Source organism: Mastomys coucha, unplaced genomic scaffold (assembly GCF_008632895.1).
Source record: "Mastomys coucha isolate ucsf_1 unplaced genomic scaffold, UCSF_Mcou_1 pScaffold8, whole genome shotgun sequence".
Lineage (NCBI taxonomy): Eukaryota > Metazoa > Chordata > Mammalia > Rodentia > Muridae > Mastomys > Mastomys coucha.
Window position 1 is genome coordinate 69,821,993 of NW_022196914.1, and position 17,253 is coordinate 69,839,245.

The 17,253-nt window shown below is 39.7% G+C and overlaps 1 protein-coding gene and 1 long non-coding RNA gene across 6 annotated transcripts in view; one reads left to right on the plus strand and one right to left on the minus strand.

Moving 5' to 3' along the window:
- The window catches only part of Pde4d (phosphodiesterase 4D), a 1,511,116-nt gene that overhangs the window by 972,666 nt on the left and 521,197 nt on the right, over window positions 1-17,253 (plus strand). The window lies entirely within an intron of this gene.
- The window catches only part of LOC116083187, a 23,355-nt gene continuing 6,130 nt past the window's right edge, over window positions 29-17,253 (minus strand). Inside the window, exons 2-4 of the long non-coding RNA XR_004115632.1 lie at window positions 8,889-8,992; window positions 5,986-6,127; window positions 29-207 (exon numbers count right to left, since the gene is read on the minus strand). This is a non-coding gene — a long non-coding RNA (uncharacterized LOC116083187). The remainder of the gene's footprint in view (window positions 208-5,985; window positions 6,128-8,888; window positions 8,993-17,253) is intronic.

Sequence of the window (17,253 nt, forward strand, 5' to 3'; positions counted from 1 at the left end):
GTGGTATAGCTGGGTCCTCTGGTAGTACTATGTCCAGTTTTCTGAGGAACCACCAGACTGATTTCCAGAGTGGTTAAACCAGCTTGCAGTCCCACCAGCAATGAAGAAGTGTTCCTCTTTTTCCACCTTCTTGTCAACGGCTGAACTTCTTAGTTCATCTCCTTACCCTCTAGTAGGTCCTGGTATATGGAAATAGGTAGCCAATGTCTGTTGAAGGAAGGAATGATCACTTTCTATGTTCCTCTTAGATAGAAGCAAAAATAATAAAATTATGAATTTTAAATTATTAAAAATGTAATATTATTTGGACTTATATATATATAAGTCCATTATGATCATTGGTATATATAAGAACATTGAGGGCACATCTTACTTTAAAACATTGTTCAAATATTTTTTGTTTTAATCTAAAAAAAAAATCTACCATCAATCAAGGAGTCAGAAGGCACATTGTATTAATTATTTCTGGGTCATTAATGAATTTTACTGTGCTGTTGCCCTCAGAGCACTAAATATAGCTGATAGCAAACCAAAGATCCTTCATGATCCTTGAGTTTCTGCAGAAATATTCAGGCTTATGGGAAGAAGTTTTAATGAGGCGTTGTACTGTTCAGGAGAGAAGAAATCATAGTTTCTGACCCCAGGGGCATTGATAAAATAATAGGACAAAAGCTCCTGGGAAATTAGTTTTTAGGAAGTAGAATCCAGTGGCTCATTGCACATTCTAAATAGCATCGGAGTGAGAATGACAGCCTGGCTGATTGGGTTTAGTGATGCGGATAGATTTGGTTGTTGTATTACCCAAATTCAATTGAAAACCCCCAGATATGATTGAGGTTTACAGAGATATAAAGACCATTGGGCCAAAAATACATTCTAGAACATCTTTTAAGTTAGAATGGCAGGTGGATCAAAGGGAGTCAAAATGATAATTTCACAATTGCAATTTTAATTATGGAAACTTGATAATTTTTAGTTTTCACTGCCTGTCCTGATTTATTACAACTGCAGACATGTATGAAACAGCAGGTTCATAGCACTCATTGTGTATGCCCAGGAAGATGCACAGATATGAGCTGATGGCAAACCAGTCCACATGAAGCTTAAATTGTGAGGGATACATGTAGACAGCCACATAAATGTATAGTGCTCTGACTGCTAGAAGAGAAATGAAAAAAAGGGGATTACAAGAGAGAAGAGCATGAGTTCTGGATGTGAAGCTAGTGGTGTCTGAGTATCCCCACTCCACCTCCCCCAGACCAGTGTTTCTCAACCTGTGGGTAGAGACCCCTAAAGACTAGCAGAAGACACAGATGTTTACATCATGATTCACAACAGTAGCAAAATTACAGCTACAAAGTAGCAACTAAAGTGTTTATATGGTTGGGGGTCACTACAATATGAGGAACTATATTCAAGAGTCACAGCATTAGGAGGCGTGAGAACCAATGCCCCAGACTCTGTGTTGAAGTCTAAACTCTGTATGGTTTTACTAAGTGGTGAAATCTTTGGGAAGTGATTAAGTGATACAGAAGGAAGCCCATTATAGCTATTTAAATAGCTATATTTATGTGGCTGTCTACATGTATCCCTCACAACTTAAGCTTCATGTGGACTGGTTTGCCATCAGCTCATATCTGTGCATCTTCCTGGGCATACACAATGAATGCTATGAACATACATACAGCTGTTTCATACATGTCTGCAGTTATAATAAATCAGGACAGGTAGTGAAAAGTAAAGATTATCAAGTTTCCATAATTAAAATTGCTTTCTAAAAGAAGTAAGAGAAGCCCTATGGTGGTTTGAATGAGAGAGATTCCCACAGGCTCAAATGTTTGATTGCTGGATACCTAGTTGGTTAAAATGTTTGGGAAGACATAGGAGATATGGCCTTGTTGAAGGAAGTGTTACTTGGGGTGGACTGTGAGGTTTCCAAAGGCTCACCCTGTTCCCAGTGTGCTCTTTTTACTTGTTGCTTATGGTTTGAGATGGGAGCTCTCAGCTGACCTCCCAGCCAACGTGCCTGCTGCTTTCATACCCTGCTGTGATGGACAATTATCCCTCTGTTACTGCAGTCCAAAATAAAACCTTCCTTTTATAGGTTGCCTTGATCATGGAATTTTATCAAAGCAATACAAAATACAATACACATGAAGCTTCAGCACATGAAGCTTTCTCAGCACATGAAGCATCAGTGAAAGGAGTACAGTTCATGATCCTAGAGGTGATCCCGTTCCAGATAGACTCTAACAAACCTGACAGTACTTGGATCCCCAGCTGTCTAGACTCCTCCACTGTAAGGGATAAATATTATCTCATTTGGCAGCCACCAAACTTATAGCATTTTGTCACAGCAGCCCAAGAGGACTAAGCCAATTAGGGTGACTGCCCTATGTGTTTGTTAAATAATATTCTGTGAAGTATTGTGTAAGATACACATGTGCATCACCTAAGAACAACCACACTTGGGGTCTGGGTCCTGATTCTTCCTGCTTTCTAAGTAAATTCTGTTGAGACTTAGTCAAATCAGAACCACATGATAAATTTCCTGATGTGGGATGGATGACTATAAGAAACAAAGCAATACAAATTAATAGTGAATAAACAAGTGAAAGCACAATCAAGTGATAGGATTTTACATATATACTATCAAATCTGCTGGTTAAAAATTGGGTCAAATTAAGGGGTTGGAGAGATGGCTCAGTGGTTAAGAGTACTGACTGCTCTTCTGAAAGTCCTGAGTTCAAATCCCAGCAACCACATGATGGTTCACAACCATCCGTAATGAGATCTGACACCCTCTTCTGGTGTGTATGAAGACAATTACAGTGTACTTACATATAATAATAAATAAATCTTTAAAAAATACTTATTTATAAAAAATCGAATCTCAGCTAATTTTCAGCCCATTACTGAAAAAAATAAATTCTACTGGCTTACAAAATCTTTATCACCCACTTATGTCAGAGACTATTAGAATGTCTTCAAGTCAGCCTATACTGGCCTCTGTACTGCCTCATCCTAAACTTCAGCAGGCACTAGGAAGTTTGCACTCAGTACTGATAGCCTGGGGTCCACCTGAACATGACCACTTGCCCTTACCTGCAGAAGAGAAAGGAGCATGTCTTCTCCCAAGGGAAGACAGCATCTGAGATGCCTCTTGCCCCTTCAACTTTCAGGAATCTAGTGGAAATAATTCCTCCTGTTTCTATCTACATACTTTCCAATTGGAAGAATTTGTGTGCGAATCACACTCACCTCTCTCTTTGCAGGAACCTTAGACTTCAGGGTTGAATCTAGACATCCTTCCATAGAGTGAAATTTTAGCTATTGGATGTTTCTTTTAATCTTAATGACAAATGAGCTTTCTCATGCTACGTGAACAACCCAGAAGTTTTGGTTATTTATTGCAATAAACCCTTGCTTTTCCTTTATCTTATCTATCCATTAGGGACTGATGGGAGGTAGAAGAAAGATGTGTTCCTTAGTTGCAGACATAGTTGGTTGGAGACTACCATCTTTAAAAATCCTGAGAGGCTCTGACAGTACCCGACAAGTACAGAAGTAGAGGTTCACAGCCATCCATTGGACTAAGCACAGGGTCCCCAAGGAAGGAGCTAGAGAAAGGACCCAAGAAGCTGAGGGGTTTGCAGCCCCTTAGGATGAACAATGATATGAACTAACTAGTACCCCCAGCGTTCCCAGGGACTAAACCACCAACCAAAGACTACACATGGTGGGACTCATGGCTCCAGCTGCATATGTAGCAGAGGATGGTCTAATCAGTCATCAATGGCAGGAGAGGCCCTTGGCCCTGTGAAGGTTCTATGCCCCAGAGTAGGGGAATGCCAGGGCCAGGAAGTAGGAGAGGGTAGGTTGGTGAGCAGGGGGAGGGGGAAGGGAACAGGGTTTTCTATTTTATTTTATTTTATTTATTTTTATTTTTTTCATACAGAAAACTGGGAAAAGAGATATCATATGACAAGTCAATAAAGAAAATATCTAAAAAAAAAAAATCCTATTTGACACAGAGGAGAGTGGCATCATGTCCTTGTTCTGATAGTTTTTCCCCTGGAAGTGACACATATTGCTGTTCACTTTTCTCTTCTATCTCTTCCTCACTTGTTCCTTTTTCCTTTGTCCTTCCTTCCTTTCTCCTTTCTTCTTCCTTCCTCTCTTCTGAGTTATAGTAATACTAAGACATGTGATTCTTTTATGTATTTAAGAAGAGAGGGATGAATATCATTTCCATTGCTGCTCACTTTACATCAGCTAAAGTCAAGTGACTGTGCCTCTCCCCTGGGGTGCAATGAAGTGCAGACTTGCTACTTGCCTTAAAGGGGAACTGGAATTCTGAAAAGCCATGTTAGTGACAATTATACTTCCTTTCTTCAAATTTTGCCTGAATGGCCTTTTCCTTGCTTCCTCCCCAGGTCTTCCCCATCTGGTTGTGCCATACCTCTACCTGTTTTTCCCTCAATTATGTAAATAGCTCAAGGTTTCCCAACAGTTTTTTTGGTTTTTGTTTTCTTCTTCGAGGCAGGGTTTCTCCATATAGTCCTGGCTGTCCTGGAACTCACTCTGTAGACCAAGCTGGCCTCGAACTCAGTAATCTGCCTGCCTCTGCCTATTAAAGGCGTGCACCACCACCACCCGCTGGCTTTGTTCACCTTAAGGATCACTGTTGTCACAATGAGTTATTGACAGTCTCATAGAGGGGAACACTCTAAATCAAATGCATCTATAATCTTGCGCATCTGATCTCAAGCATTACATGCCATCACTTCTGCCTGATAACCAACCCTGCAACAGAGTAAGACGCAACTACAATGATGTAAATTATGGTGACTATTGGAAGCTGGGTGTAATTCTTAACTAAAAGCTCGGTAACTCTCACGTAAACCCATGGCTACAGTTTCTGACTCTCAGGCTCTGCCAGACAGCAGACCTAGCATGGGGTAAGCAAAATTTAAATCCTCTCCTGGTGGGGGAGAGTGTTTGTCCTTTAGATGAGAGTTGGTCTTCTGCTTTCCAATCAAATGGTTCTCATATAGCATTATCTCTGTTTAGTACCTAAAGAACCACATACTTCCTTGGCATATTCGCTTCATTTATAATGTTATAAAAGCTATTTTTAAGTGCCTTGTGTTCAGATAGTTGTTACACTTGAAATGGTAACAGGTTATATACATAATATATATGTTACAGATATAAGAATATATATTATATATAATATGTATGTGTCATACATGTATATATGTATATGTGTGTGTATATATATATATATATATATATATATATATATATATATATATAAAATCTCAAAACAGAACAAGAAAGTACTTGATAGTTTTTCTGGTCCTTTCCCTATAGGAGCATGAGCTGGGTAAGCTAAGTGTGACTTTAAATAGGACACTAGAAGGAATCCAAATTAGTGGCACGGTGGCAGAAACCTACAGCAAGATCCATCCTTGTCAGCACTCTGTGGTTCTACAAGCCAGAATTCTTTCTAGACTAATGAAGAAATCGTTGAACAATATTAGGCAAGCATGCAGTTCTGGAAGGGAAAGGCAGTTCTTTGGAAGGCGAGGCTGCCCTTTGCTACTGTGATAGTGAAGAATGGAATGTGTAGATAGTCTCTTTTCTGCATTCACAATTTGAAAGAACAAAGGTAGATCTAGCTCCTCTCTTTTAAGAAAGAAACCCCACTTGGTGAGAAACAAGCTTGTCCTCCTCACTCTGTCAACCATTGAAAGCCTTATTTACTGACTGCTCAAATCCGCTGCTTCTTATGCTAGCAATGTGTCTGGAACACATTCAAGCAAACCATGTGCAGGTTGTCTTTTAGGGTCTCACAAAAAAAATCAAATCAACCTTCTCCCTTCCTTCTTTTGCTATCACCCCTGCATTTTGGTTGCCTGTGTCCAACCGCCTTGAATCTCTCATACTCTAAATTCCAGCATTCAATTCTAGCACACTCACCGCCTCCATCAACAGCTTACTTCATCCCAAGGAAAACATTGCTCTCCAGGTCCAAGCTTTCTCTGTTTACATTTCTCTGCTCTTTTCCTCTCCTGCTTGGCATGCTGAATGAATCAATTTTACCAAATGACTTTCCTGGCAACTGGGAAAAAAAAAAAAAAAAAAAGAAAAGAAAACCCAGGGTCACTTAATAGCAATCCGATACTGTACACTGTCGTTTCTCTAAAATGTACAGAGCTGTTCAGTGATTGGATTGATTTTTAATGATCTAAGTGATCAGGTGTGTCAAGGCTCCACTGCAGCAGCTTGATAATAATGAGAGCGAGGGGCTTGGACACTGGACAGTGCTAGATGAAGAGTCCCAGAAACACCGGCCAAGTAGACAAGATAAAATGTAAGCCATTGCCAAGTTGTTTATTAGCCCTTTTAAACAAAGACACCTAGCTGCTTTAATTTTCAGATGGAATGCAAAGGAACTAAAGATATTCTTGATGAAAGTTTAAAGAATAGCCAAAAGGTTCAGGGATCAAAACCTGAAGCTATGTATACTGCTGACATGAGCAGAATGCTAGCCAAGTATCTCTTAGTGTCCCCAGATAGGATGTTGGTATTCCAAAAATAGGGTAAGATATTGGTCTTTAAAAAAAAAAAAGACAAGAAGACATGAGAAATTCCTAAGGTGCTTGAGTGAGATCAGCTTAACCCACACTGAATTTACACGTGGAAGAAGAGAGAGAAGTGGAGGTAAAAGAGGGGAAATAATGAACTACTATGAACTCATCTTTGGGTTTATTAACCAGCTGTGCAGCTTCAAGAGACCCGCTTAATTATCCAGTGTCTGTCTGTCTTGCCCCGAAACATATAAACCTGCAGTGTTTTGGGGGGAAAGTAAGTGAGAGAGGCAAGTCAAACATTGATCACATTGCCTGGCACTGACCAGCTACTCAGCTCATTATTATTTCTCCATGTCATTGTCCCCTCTCCCAGATCCCTCCCAGCCTTTTTTTCTCTTCCATAGGACAGTCCTGGCTTCCCAGCATGATGTGTAAACTGAGGTTTGGAATCCAATCTCCTTCCACCCTTTTTCTATCTCAGCTCCAAGGCAACTTCTCTAGATTCTATGAACTTATTCTCTCCTACTAAGTGAGAGGTATTAATACTGGCCTTGCCAATGTCTAGGGAAGTAACCCGTGTGGGCCTTAGTGCACAAAGCTTTCCCCAGAAGAGAAGCTCAAAGACATAGGAGCTTGATTTCACTTTTCTCCCCTTTTCTGAGGCAGGGTTGCCTGTTCCTAAATGTTAGTAGAGAGAAGTTAATTAGTTCTTCATGCTAATTATTCACCGGGTGCCCTCAATTAATACAGTATATTCTTTTGAGAAACTCAGCTCAACTGATATTAGTGGAGATGTAGAGATCAGGAGCTTACACAGGCTGATTTTAGGACTCACTCTGAGACAATGACTTTTTCTAAGCACATGGTTCTAAAAATACTACAGCACTCTTTGTGTGGGTGTGGGTGAGGCAGAACGGGTGTAGCTACACTCTTACATAGTATTACTCTCCGTATTCAGGAGGTGCTTTCTTCCCTCTTTCTGCTCTCTGATCTCAATTACTTAATCCGAGCAGACATGTCAGTAATAGATACGTCTCACTGTGCCATCGCTTGTCCATCGTGACAGAAGAAGACATTTCCCACTACTGTTGGAAGATGTGACCAGAGGAAGTCTTAGATGATCATGCAAGAGGCATGCATGTCTTTGTCCTCAAGATGATATCCTCGCTCACTCTCTCTCCATTTCATATCGCAAGAAATCTAATTCTCAATGAAGAACAAGCCCCAAGGTCTGTACCATGGAGTTGAAACCTTTACTGGAAGATATTTCTGGTACAAATCTGATTTGACTTTCTTGATGATGATGGTCTTTCTTTTGTGTTTTACAAATATTGGGAGGAATTTGGCAGCAAAGTAAATCATTGTATGAATCTGGGCTGGGAAGAGGGGATAAAGCATAAAATAAGAAGTGAAGCTGTGTTTGTGAGTTATTTCTACATTCTATAATAAGTCTTAAAGAATAGAAATCTTATTAAAATGCATACAGAGTTTACAAGGACTGAAAAGTTAAGTACAAAAATAAACTATTGTACAGAACCATTCCTCAAATTATAAATAGATAGAAGAAAAAAATGAACCTTTGATTGTCAATTATAAATTTATTTTTGACCTCTGAAAAAAGCAAATTAGACTCACATTTTATAATTATTGTCTTTGTTTACAAGAAAAATATTTTGAGCACATGCCAGTCAACAAGCATTTTAAGTGTCTTCAATGTCATTATATTCCTGGATTCTGGAATTCCCTGGGATGTAGGTAAAAGGTCCTTTATGTACTGCTCAAGTTTAATAATAGTAATAATGAGCAGAGAATCAGATGTAGAAATTTTAGATTTATAGACAATGCTAGGATAAATATTCATATATTGTATGTTTGTATTTGAGAGATAATTATATATATATGTATATATATACATATATATATAGTCAAATGCTATATGTGTGCTCATCTATGTTGTATATCAAAAATGTACAGCCCATGTGCCCATGAACTGTACAGGTCTGCCCGTCCCCCATCCTCTCAACATCATTGAATACTACATTTGCTCCCTCCCTACTATGACAGTCCCTAGACCTTATTGTAGTTACATTTCTTGGATTTCTACAGAGGTTCACCCTCTAACTGGCTACTGGCTGCTGCTGTCTCCCCTTCTGTGGTACCTATTTGTACCATCTCTCACATTTCTCTCAGGTTGTTGGTTTCTTGTGAGTTAATCTACAGGGCCCCTTTAAGGCAAGTAATGAACAACTCTTACGATGGCTGACTTTCCAGCTGCCACTGCCAACTCACCTTGCGTCAGTGGTGGGTAGTGCTTTCATTCCTCAGCCTCCTCAGATTTCCACACTGCTGTTTGCCTTCTCAGCTTCACTATTCCCACCATCTCGGTCAGCAAGCTATGTGGGAAATATGTGACAGACTCAAGGAAAATAGATACAACAACTTCTATTCTTACATGTGCCCCAATTAATTAAAGCTGTCTAGTCAAACCTCAGATGAATCCAAGCCAGATAAATGATTTTATTTTCTAGAGAAAAATCAGCATTATTCAGTAAGCATCAAGCAATCAGAGCAAAGTAAGCAAAGCCAAAATGCGACCCCAATGACACAAAGAAAAACAAAGAATCTGTGTTCTTCTTGCCAAACCTTTTTCTCCAGAAACCCTGTGAGCCTCTGGCACAAATGAGTTCATTTATATTTGGAGGTCTGGGATGTAATAGAGAAGCTAGAAGTGAATCTTAGAGGATGTTGGAGATCGAGAGTGGGGTGAGACTATTGGTCAGAGGGATAAAGTTGTCCCAGGTCTGATCTTGGGCAGAGGGAATGACAAATCCCTGACATGTTTATGGGAAGGGGCTACATCAGAGCACTGAAGTACATCAGCCCACAGCAAAAGGGAAGCAGTCCACCCAGCAAACTGAGTGTGTCTGTGTTTGTAAACTGACAAGAAGAAGTCATCATAAGCAAACGACAATGGCACGGACTGGGGAGGAGTTAAGATTAATGGTCTCTCATTATGGAGTGTCATTAACACAATGAGGAAGCAAACTGATTTTCTTTCAGCATCCTCCTTCCCCACTCCATTTGTCTCTCTGGGAAGAGCACTCCTTATACCTTGACCTGTGGGTACCAAGATTGCAAGACATACCTTCTTGTAGTATGAAGAAAAATTGTGATAGCTTAGGCCAACAGTTCTCAGTAAATTCGACTTGTTATATTATCTCATTATTCTGTTGACCTTCTGAATGGATTAGTCTGCAACCATATTATTGTCACAGATTAGCCACCCACTGTTTTTCTGAGAGTGATTTAGTCAAACATACCCACATCATACTATGGAGCAGCAAAGTAGGTTTCCACTTGGTCTTCTGTATCAGCATAAAGAGCAGTTTGGCTTGCGCAGGATGATTAATATGCACAGATTATCATCTGATGTGTCTAAGATGGAAGGCAGTCTTTGGCATGAGTATCATCCATGTTGTAAAGGAGTCATTTGGGTCCTTCTGCAACCTCCAATGAGACCCAAGCCTTGATAATGATGGAGTCACCAAGTGCGCACAGCTTTGGTTTGTTTTTGTTTACATTTGTTTTCACAAATGTCATGTCTCTGTAACTGTTGTTTCCCTTCAGTAATAGCAGTTGCAATTCTGAAAATTAATTTAAATGTTTGCTGCTGAAGGTGCTGTGTGTGTGTATGTGTGTGTTTGTGTGCATGCATACACACGCATGCGCAGGCTTGATGAATTCAACCATCTATTTAGAGAGAAAAGGGAAAAAAACATGTCTCTCCCTCTCTTCTGTATAACTTTCTTGAGTATATTACAGTGAGATTTCAAGAAGTTTAGAATTCCCAATGTAATGGATAAAGACAGGTAAATAAGGGAACTGTCATGAAGTTTTTATGACACAAGCATTCAGGGGCTCATTCTAAGGAGACTCACCTGAGTTTTGTTTGGCTGTTGTACCATGTTGCAGTGTTACTCAGTATTATTCTTCATTAATATAACAATATGGGTTGCCTAGCCAAACCCAAGGTCCAACAGATAGAAAGGAGGATAGAGAGCTAGCCTTGAACCTTTTCCTTTTTACCCTTCCCCTCAAGAACATCTGGGGGAAAGCATGTGATTCCCAATAGTAAAGGTTTGTAAGACTAGATCACTAGAAACCCAAGAGCTTGGTGGAAGTCTGATTAAGCAGCAGCACTTAGAGCAGGAGACCAAGCCTGAGTGCCAGGAGTTGTAGCCACAGGTCCAGTAGGTCTGCTGCTGCTGAGTCCACAGAATCAACCTATTACACTTTCCAACATCTGCCAGGCTCTTCCTGTGAGATGGCAGTCTCATGATGGTACCAACTGATAAGGAAATGGAAACAAACAAGCAAACAAACAACATCCCCCCACCCCCAATCTATCCTTTTATCTCCACTCTTTCCCACTGTCCAACCTCAGCACAACCAGAGCCAATCTTGTCTGGGCAAGATGGGGAATCTTGGAAAGAGGAAGGGACACCCTGTCCTCTCCAATTGCAAGTAAGTAGTGTGTGAGGTCCCAGCCACAGGGAGGCACATAAGGTGCAGCTTGGGGTTAGAATTTGGAACAAGCATTCTTGTTGCTGAATGTAATCCTAGTTGCTATAAATTTAAGAATATACGTCTCTAATAGTACTCTGAAGCAAATCACAAAATGATGTCCACAAGCAAACCTCAAAGAGCAGTGGAAACTGAGGAACATGTATTGACACATGTCCAGTGTTCTCATTTTCAACAGAGGTGTTCCGTGTCCATGGCCAGTTGCAAATATATTAAAGTGCCTTGATACCTTATTTTATCTGAGTTTTCACACTTTCCCCTTCCTAGCTCCTTCTCATATTCTTTCACTCTTTACATGCCTATGTCCCAACAGAGCCCAGACCTGTGCAGCAAAGTTGAAGAAAGGATGGCTGGCTGAACAGGATGTGAAAGCCCTTCTCTCCCATCTTAACGCTTGCATATTCCTTTGTCTCTTCATCTTTTCTCCCTTCTCACTCTTTGGGTGAAACTTTATGAATGTCACTCCCCCTGTTCCTATAGTTCATAAAGAGGAGACAGAGGGAACAGGGCCACATAGATGCTAGACCTGTCTCCTAGTAAAGAAAATGAACCCACCCTCCCATACACATTTGACAGCAGCCTCTCAAATGGCCTGTGCCTCTAATCAGCTAGTCATTCAGGGAGACAGGGAGAAAGGCAAGTTGATACTTTCATTAACTTCCTCGCTGCTTCTGAATAACACTCTTAAAAATGAGGTCGAGACATAGAAATCAATGGAGCTTGCTGAGCATTCCGCTCGTAAAGACCCAGGACTCATTGCCTGCCTCCCGTGTTGTTTTTTCACTTTGCCCCACTCTTTGGGTCACCAATCTCAGAGGAAATGGTCATGAGAAAGCAGGAACTCTAAAGGGAAATCACATTCTGGTGAGCTGTGCTACTTTATGTCATGAGCAATTCGGATAATTTTTGTGTCTTCATTTAGTTTATGAATCATGGAATTGAGTACAGGTGAAACCATATCAGAGACAACATGGCTTTCTCCCTTACACCATGCTTCTCAAAGAGCTGCATACAACAGCAGAGCAAAGGCAATTTCACTTCATGTTGGTGCTTTTTAGTCTCATTGATTGGACATTTGTTACTTATGTGGAGTCTGCTTATTACATCTGTTTAAATTACTTGTATAGTCCCCATTGATGACTTTAGAGGTGGGATATGCCAGGCCTAGAGAAAGGTTGGGCAGGTGGTAGTAGCCACAGTATTTAAACTGCATCGAATGTGTTAAATATAAGGTGAAGGAGAGGTTTTCTGTCTATAGTATGCATGGAGAATTTTAAAATTACCTATTGTGAAATTATTTTACACTCAAATGCAAATAATGTTTCAGTTAATTAGACCGTAATGCTTTTAAAACTATTAATTACTTTAACATAAGTTGTTTTAACAAAGTTAATGTCTTTGAGAATTAAAATAACTATGTTAGAATAACCATATGAATGTCCTTTTTTAACTCCCTGAAGAGAAAATTTGTCTTTTAGTACTGAATTTCCATACCCATAACACACACACAAATCACAATATTTACCATTTCCCATGATCTCTATCTTCCTTCTTAGTACCCTCTTTAATCCAAACCTCCTTTTCTGAAACACTTTGACATCCAGTGAAGAGCGCATTAATAGGATGGTGAAAATATTGGTGCTAATATTGTGACTGGAACTGAAGTACGTGTCAGTCAGAGCAAAACCATGCCATCTAGATCTTTTGGATGGGGGTGCAAACGTACCTACATTCTTAGCTCCAGTATGTTCGGTCCAGATTCAAACCTATGTATTAATTCATTGTGGTTGTTCAGTATCATACCAGATCATTCACTTTTAATTGATTTATATTTGAAGGAAAGAAGTTGATGAAAAGATAGGTAAAATTTTTAAAATGGTGATTTAGAAAGACTTTGTTTATAAGAGAAGTGATTGACTCAGACCAGCTACACACATACATACTCATACAGGCACACACTCAACAACAACAAAAGAACAGGAAATCCCCATTCACAGTGGTTATATAGAAATGTACAAAAACAAATGAACCTTGTTAGATTTAGGAAACTCTGGAAATAAGACAGCTCATCTGTTGGGTACCATATGGCTAGCATTTTTCATTTGTCCCTGTGTTTCTACTCTCTGCTCTCTCCTCTGTAATTGCCACCCACATCTTGGTCATCAGCTTTTACTTAACGCTACATGGAATCTTCCTCTGTATGTCATTGTGAGCAGGTTTCCTTCCACCTTTTATTGATTAAAGTCTCAATGTTACATAGGACCCACTGTGTTCTAATGATGAATATTAATATTGGATTCCTTACTGAACATGATGGTACATGCCTCTAACATCAGCCTTTAGAAGGTAGATCTCTGTGCATTCAAGGCCAGCCTGGTCTACATAGTGAGTACCAGGACAGCCCTGTGTCTTAGTTACGATTACTGTTACTATGATGAAACACCATGACCAAAAAGCAAGTGGGGAGGAAGGGCTTATTTGATATACCACTCCTTATAGCTGTTCATCATCAAAAGAAGTCAGGAGAGGAACTCAAACAGAGCAGGAGCCTAGAGGCAGGAGCCGATGCAGAAGACATAGAGGCATGCTACTGACTGCCTTGCTCACGTGACTTTTTCAGCCTGCTTTCTTTTTTTTTTTTTTTTTTTTTTTTTTTTTTTTTTTTTTTTTTTTTTTTTTTTTTTTTTTTTTTTTTTTTTTTTTTTTTTTTTTTTTTTTTTTTTGGTTTTTTTCGAGACAGGGTTTCTCTGTATAGCCCTGGCTGTCCTGGAACTCACTCTGGAGACCAGGCTGGCCTCGAACTCAGAAATCCGCCTGCCTCTGCCTCCCAAGTGCTGGGATTAAAGGCGTGCGCCACCACCGCCCGGCCTTCTTATACAACTCAGGACTACCAACCAGTCCAGGGGAGGCATCACCCACAGTGGCTAGACTTTCTCCATTGTGGGTGACAACCGTAGTGTTTTCTATCATAGACTTGGTTTCTTAAAGTATATAATGAGCTTCAAGTTTACAAAGAACCATTAAATCCTATTTCACCTATTGAAAAGACATGAGACAGTCTCCACATGTGCAACACTTGAGATGTAATTGCAGAGATAGATTATCAAATGTAGATCAAGCACTAATTCTTTGTCCCCTGTAAGAGCAATAAGTACTCTTAATCACTGACTCATTACTCCAGCTCCAGATTATATGACTTTTGAAATTGGCAGAATGAGTGACAGAACTGGAAAGAGGTGTTAAAATACCAATGGTAAGAAATATAGTTAGCTATATCTGATCAGTGAGGATGAGTTAGGCAAGACAAGCATACAGCCCAATACCTCTCTTGATCCTACTGCAAACATCATTTTCTTTGTCCTGAACCACTGTGCTGTGTTATATGGAGGGTATTTTTCTATAACACTGAGTTGTGGAGAAGGTACACATCTACAACACTGCGCCGTGTTGTGTAGAGGGTGTGTGTCTGAAACACTTACTTACACAATACTGTGCTGGGTTGTGTAAGGGTGTGTCTGTAGTACTATATTGTATAGCGGGTATGCGTCTACAAGACTGTGTGTTGTGTAGAGGGTATGCATCTACAACGATGGATCTCTAGATTAAGGGATGCTATACACACTGAAATCCATGTTTGCACATATTCACACATTTGAGCGTGAGAGTGGTATTATAAGGATATTTGATCAGCTACTTCATTTTGCCAACAGACATGGCTTTACTGACAATAGTCCTAACTCTGATAATTGTATCTTGTCCCAAGGGCAGTATTCCTGTAGGTGCAGAAGAATGAATAAATCAGCTGTTTATATATACTCATAAGACTCCAAGTTAAAAGAGATAATGATCTAAGTGGAAAATGTGCATTATTGAATGTAGATTTTGCCTTCAACCATTGAACTTCTAGGGATTTGTTTTGGTTTATCCTTGGTTTGGTTTGGTTTGGTTTGTTTTGGCTTTTGTTTGTTTGGATTTGTTTGGGATTTGGTTCTCTATGTAGCCTTGGCTCTCCTGGAACTCACTCTGCAGACTAGGCTGGATTTGAACACACAGAGATCCACCTGCCTTTGCCTTCTAAGTGCTGGGGTTAAAGGTGTGCACCATCACTGCCCTCCTGAGTTTTTAGTTTTAAAGCTGAAAGTTCCCTAGCCTTTCAGAGAGTCTAATGAATATTAGAAACTCAAAATTTGATATTATAATTTGAAGTTACTAACAAGGACTGACTTGTTTCTTAATTAGCATTAAATATAGTGTCCCATGATTTTTATCTTTTACCTGTAAAACAATACATGTATACATTATTTTTGTCTTTGAGGATTTCACATATGTATGCAATGAAATATGATTATATAAACATGTATTTATTCCTCCAACTCCTCTTGTATTTATCACAGAACTTCCTCTACCTAACATCATTTCTTCCTCTTCTGGTTCTTCCTCCTCCTCCTCCTCCTTCTCCTCCAACTCCTCCTCCATCTTTAACTCCTCCTACCTGTCTATTAGTAACCTATTAAGTCCCATTATTGCTGCCCATGTGTGCCTGGATGTATGGCTATTCATTGAAACATAGGAAACCCATGGTCTGTAATGCTTTTAAGATTCCAATAACTTTCTCATTAGCTGTCTCAGTCAAGAACCCCTCAGAGGTAGTGCTTAGAGATCTTCTTACTTACCTAGCTTGACCTTTAGGGGTTGGGGGTTAATAAAGATGACCCATTTAAGAATGAGTATCTAGTCTTCTGTTCTCAACACCTTCTGCATTGCTTTTCTGGCCCAGGTTGCAAACAGTCCATGATTATAGCCATAACTACATTTAGAAAGTGATTTGACCCTGTTAGGATTTATCACAATAACCTAGCAGGGTTCTTCTCAGGGGTCTCTGACCTCCCTAGACAAAGTCTTTTGACCAGGGTTACTGTAACAAGCAGAATATGTTCTGTGAACTATGTGTTAAGTCCAATCAGAAAGCAGTTAGTTATCCCCTTGATAGATCTGCCACTGTCAAGCAGGAGAGCTTTCCTAGCAGCTCAGTAAGGAGTCTTACATAGGGCCTGGTGCTGAGTAAGGCAGTTAATATCTTTTTATCCCAAGTGGTCTGTATTAGCACCTTCAGACACCAGGAAAGCGAGTGAGCATGGAGGAGGTTTCACAGTCAATTTAAGATTTCTCCACATCCTGCACCCAAAATATGTGGTATCTTCAACAATAAGGTCTTACCATGTGGTTATGGTGGCAACCAAAGCAATAGAAAAGGCTTTTCTAAATATTTAGTCAATCAAGAAACATAAAATAAAATGCCATATATACATGTAATAAAAATTCTTTAAAAATACCCTTTGCTTTTATTCTTTTTTTTTTAGTTTTAATTCTTTAATTTTTGCTTACATATTTGTCAGCTCTAGCACCTGTCATGAGTTTTTCAACTTTCCCAAAGCTTCATTTCTTCACATGTAGAATGCCTATGCCAAGATTGTTATTTTATGGGATTGTTATAACATAGAAGGTTAATTCCCATACGGAAGGTTGAAATTATTCCCAACACACTCTGGGTCTCCATAAATGTGAGATCCAATTTTTCTTATGATATAGCATTTCGTTATGCCCTTACTATGCTGAAGACTCAGCGTGGTTCCTAGGCAAGATTCCATACTTTTTCCTAAAAGCATTTCGACAAAGATTATAGATTCATCCTTGATTCTAGTACAACATCCTGCCTGTTGTTGGGGTGCCTAGCTACGATAAATGCTGCAGCAGGTGCCTTTTTTTTATTAGATATTTTCTCTATTTACATGTCATATGATTTCTCCTTTCCCAGTTTCCCCTCCAAAAAACAAACAAACAAACAAACAAAAACAACAAGAACAAACCCCTGTTGCCTCCCCCCCATGCTTGCCACCCCACCCTGTCCCACTTATTGGCCCTGGCATTCCCCTACACTGGAGTACAGATTCCCTTTGCTTTCATTCTGTGTACCAAGAGTAGCACATTAATAATCTAGTCTATCCTTCCGTGGGTATTTGGTTCTCCCTTTTAAGAAGGAATGAAATGTCCACCTTTTGGTCTTCCTTCT